Genomic DNA, 5,218 nt, shown 5'->3' with positions numbered 1-5,218 from the left:
CGATTCATTTCGCTCATATACTCTCAATTCTCTATTCACGGCTGAAAAGCTTGCAACCTCCTGGCTAAGTCTACTGCATTCTCTTTCCTCTCTGGCTGTGCATGACCTAGGGTTTGATTCCTGGTACCACCTTTTCAATTATGTTGTTTTCTTTGCTTTATAAGTGTTCTTTACACTGGGTTAGTGAGAACCCTGGGGGACTAAAAGGTCTTCAGAGGAGCTTATCCCAGCATGAAGTGCTTTAAAGGAATCAATTTTCAAATCTTCAGCCTCTATTTGTATTTACTCTTTCCTCAACTGCCTTGCTTGAGGAGGCTCTCAGGACTAACCCAGCTCCCCCTTACTAAATAAAGCCTTATCTCTTGCTCTTGCTGAGATTTAATTTGGTCCATTTCTCAAGAGGTAAAACACTCAACAGAAGAACCTCGCCAAGCTTTGATGTTTGAGTGGTCTAGCATTCTAAGAAACAAAAAGAAAGCATTTCATGGCTTTCAGCTTCTCATGGATTACAAATAAGCAGATGAAAAGAAAACAGGCCTTTAAGCAGGAGATACATGAAGCTGTGTTTGGACAAGCCTACTTTCTCATAAGATTAAATGATGGAGAAAGGCTTTTGACAACTTCATAGTAGTGATTTGAGAGTTTTCAACCTGCAGTTGCTTTCAGAGGATTATGATATCCTGAGAGGTCACCCAGGAAGAAAATAATGTGCCAAGCAATATGGAATAAGATTTTATCAATAAGCTTCACTTTTTAGTTATGCCACACACTTAATGCACCCTAGGATGCTCCTGATGTGTCATTCTTTATTGACAAGAGATGTATGACAAATACACACTGTGTCATGTAAAAAGACTTTGTTTGTTGTTGCTGTGTTGTGCAAGTTAATGCCATTTTACTAGTAAGTACATGAAATAATCAAAGAACACTGTTTTACTTATTTCTATCATTTATTTATGTTCATCATCATATTGAATAACTAACAAAGTTATATGTATATATGGTTTAAATGATTATTTTTTTGTTGGACATCTATTTTCTTTTTTTTTCTTTTCAGAGGTTTTTTTTAATTAGGAATTTTCTTTATTTACATTTCATATGCTATCCAAAAAGTCCCCCATACCCTCCCCCCACACTCCCCTACCCACCCACTCCCACTTCTTGGCCCTGGTGTTCCCCTGTACTGAAGCATATAAAGTTTGCAAGGCCAAAGGGTCTCTCTTCCCAATGATGGCCAACTAGGCTATCTTCTGCTACATATGCAGCTAGAGTCAAGAGCTCTGGGGTACTGGTTAGTTCATATTATTGTTCCACCTATAGGGTTGCAGACCTCTTTTAGCTCCTTGGGTACTTTCTCTAGCACCTCTATTGGGGGCCCTGTGTTCCATCCAATAGCTGAGTGTGAGCATCCACTTCTGTGTTTGCCAGGCACTGGCTTAGCCTCACAAGAGACAGCTATATCAGGGTCTTTTTGAAAGATCCTGACAGAATGTAAAATGCCCCATGTGGGGGAATGCCAGGGCCAGGAATTGGGAGTGAATTGGTGAGCAGGGGGAGGGGTGATGGGGGATGGTTTCGAGTGGAAACAAGAAAAGTGGATAACATTTGAAATGTAAATAAAGAAAATATCCGATAAAAGTTTTAAAAATTGAAAAAAATTAAAAAAAAACCTCTTTTCTAAATGTAACAGAGCAGTTACTCATATGTGTTCCCTATACCAGTTGAGACACCAAACACATGACCTCAGTAGACTCAAGCCAGATTATATACCAGCACGGAGCAGGATGATGGACTTGAACTCCTACAACTAAGAATCTATTGTTATTTGATACCTTCTGGAAGAGGGAACATACCTTTCTGTTAAGGGTGTGTAGATCACCCTACAGTGAAGTTCCCATATTGGTGCACACTTGGGTAGCACAAACTTTATTGATGGGTTTACAAAGATTGAAAAAAAAGAAAGAAAGAGAGGGAGAGAGAGAGAGAGAGAGAGAGAGAGAGAGAGAGAGAGAGAGAGAAGAAAGAAAGAGAAAAGAAAGAAAGAAAAGAAAGAGAAGGAAAGAAGACAAAATGAAAGGGGGTTGGATGTGGGGAGGAAAAGATGGATCTGGAAGAAGTAGTAGAAGGAGGTGACTATGACCCAAATGCATAATATTAAATTCAAGAAAAATGTAATAAAACTGAGAGGAAGAAAACTTAGATGCACTAATAATTTTCAAAGAAAGGGATGGAAAATGCTCGAGTAGTTTTACATTGCTACATTGGGTACTCATGCTGAAGAGGCTTTTAAAGTTCTAAATTAGTTTATTTTGTGAGTACTGATGTTTTGCCTTCATGACTTTCTGTGTAACATATGTGTGTGTTGCTCATGGAGTTCTGAAGAGGGCATTTGATCCCCTGTATCTGGGGTTACAGAGTGTTTTCAGGCTTTGTGTGCTTGTTGGGAATTGAATCTGTTCCTTAGCAGGAACATTCAATGTTCACAACCACTGGGGCATTTATCCAGCTCTGAAGTTTTTGTTTTTGTTTTTCATGTGGTGCAAATTAATTGAATGAAAATAGTAGGAAATAAATAATAACTAAATGAGAGAAGATAGGCAATCAGGGCCACAGGTTGTAAGGATCAGTTCCTCAGGGAGCAAGGAAGCATGATAAGAAAGTGAAGATTCGTGCTGTGTTTCGTCTGCAACCCAAGTATACTTAGTAGTTTCCAAATAGGAACTTTATCAATGTTATATGCCAACAGCAAGAAAAGCCTACTTTAATTGTTGAACTTTAATAAAAATAAAAGTGTTTGGGAAATACTGGTGAATCATGCAGCATTTTGAAGTATGTTCAGTGTCTGAAACTGAGGACCAAATGATTTCTTTTCAACTATCATATCACATGGAATTTATACCCAGATAGCTGCCATCAAAATGAAACTGTACAAAATAGTTCATAGATAAGAATTAAAGAAAGACACACATCTTGCATCCATGTTCAAATAGAATGCTAAGAAAATCTATCTAAGCAAGGTAGTACTCTACACAAAATGAAACCAGAGAACCTTATTACATTGATTAAAATAGGAATTTAATGTAATGAATAATAGATGCTGATATAGAATATCATTATGTTGATCACAGAAGTATTAATCTCCCATGTGAACTTGATAAAATGAACATGAGCTTGTATTCTATGCAAATCTACATGTATTAGAATTACCAATAAAATTACAGTATTAGTAAAATAAGCTAGAGTGTTTTTTTTTAAAGTGCAATATTTATTTATTTTCCATAGCACAGACATACATTAAGTTTCTTATTTTTGTTCACTGGGAACTCCAGTTTACTTGGTACTCTAATTCTCTCTAGTCCTGTGATGGACAGAGGAGTTCAGGGTAGGAAGGTCTCAACAAAACTTTGGTATTGAACTAAAAATAGATTGGAATGAAAATAAAAAACTTTTATGATATCTTAAGAAAAATTCTGAAAATAGAATATAGAGTGGAAACTCAAACCAAAAATTGATATAGAAAACATTAATTTTAAAGGAAAAAAATACCAGATAATAACAAAAATAAACCTATGAATATAAACTCATGTTTTGCAAACAGCAAAAAGTACTAAAAATAAAAGTCTTAATGGCAGCTAGATAACAATGAAAATTCTCATAGAATCTTGCAATATTCTTATGTATTTTGTGTAACATTATTTTTTAATATATGCCTCATATTATGTATTAAATTTATGCTAGGCAAAATATATAACAGCTGTAAATTACTCCCAGACTTTCTGTGATTTTAAACTGATCTAAAATAAAATATGTTAAAATATTTAGACCTGTGATTTCATAATCCCATTTTAACTCTTCTAAAATATTATTTTTTGGTTAATTAGCATTGTTCAGTTTTAGTCTTGCACTATTAAAGTAACTATTATAGCGTATGTAATTTGTCCATGTATAATATGCAAGTTTTTCTTGTAATTTTCCGAAGCACCTTTTTAATGCACTTTGTAAAGAAAGCCCTAAACTGAATATTTGAAATTCCCCTTGAACTAGTATGACTATTTAACTATTATAGTGGCTTCTTATATTTATGGACATTAAAAAAATCATTTAACCACTCTGGAAATCAGTCTGATGGTTCCTCAGAAAATTGGACATAGTACTACCAGAGGATCCGGCAATACCTCTCCTGGGCATATATCCAGAGGATATTCCAACTTGTAAGAAGGACACATGCTCCACTATGTTCATAGCTGCCTTATTTATAATAGCCAGAAGCTAGAAAGAACCCAGATGCCCCTCAACAGAGGAATGGATACAGAAAATGTGGTATGTTTACACAATGGAGTACTACTCAGCTATTAAAAAGAATGAATTTAAGAAATTCCTAGGCAAATGGATGAATCTGGAGGATATCATCCTGAGTGAGGTAACCCAATCACAAAAGAACTCACATGATATGCACTCACTGATAAGTGGATATTAGCCCAGAAACTTAGAGCCCAAGGTAAAGTTGCAAAACACATGAAACTCAAGAAGAATGAAGACCAAAGTGTGGTCACTTTGCCCCTTCTTAGAATTGGGAATGAAACACCCATGGAAGGAGTTACAGAGACAAAGTTTGGAGCTGAGACAAAAGGATGGATCATCTAGAGACTGCCGAACCTGGGGATACATCCCATAATCAGCCTCCAAATGCAGACACCATTGCATATGCCAGCAAGATTTTGTTAATTAGAATACTGTCTTGGTGGCCTCTAGTTAGTCCAGCTAAGGGTTTATCTATATTATTGATTTTTTTTCAAAGAACCAGCTCCTGGTTTGGTTGATTCTTTGTATAGTTCTTTTTGTTTCCACTTGGTTGATTTCAGCACTGATTTTTATTATTTCCTCCTATAGACTCCCCTTGGATGAATTTGCTTCTTTTTTGTTCTAGAGCTTTCAGGTGTGGTGTCAAGCTGCTAGTGTATGCCCTCTGCAGTTTCTTTTTGGAGGCACTCAGAGCTATGAGTTTTCCTCTTAGGACTGCTTTCATTGTGTCCCATAAGTTTGGTTATGTTGTGACTTGATTTTCATTAAACTCTAAAATGTCTTTAATGTCTTTCTCTCTTTCCTTCTTTCTGTCTTTCCTTCTTTCTTTCTTTCTTTCTTTCTTTCTTTCTTTCTTTCTTTCTTTCTTTCTTTCTTTCTTTCTTTCTTTCTTTCTTTCTTTCTTTCTTCCTTCCTT

This window comes from Mus caroli, chromosome 3, assembly GCF_900094665.2.
Source record: "Mus caroli chromosome 3, CAROLI_EIJ_v1.1, whole genome shotgun sequence".
NCBI classification, from domain to species: domain Eukaryota; kingdom Metazoa; phylum Chordata; class Mammalia; order Rodentia; family Muridae; genus Mus; species Mus caroli.
This window is presented reverse-complemented; position numbering follows the sequence as displayed.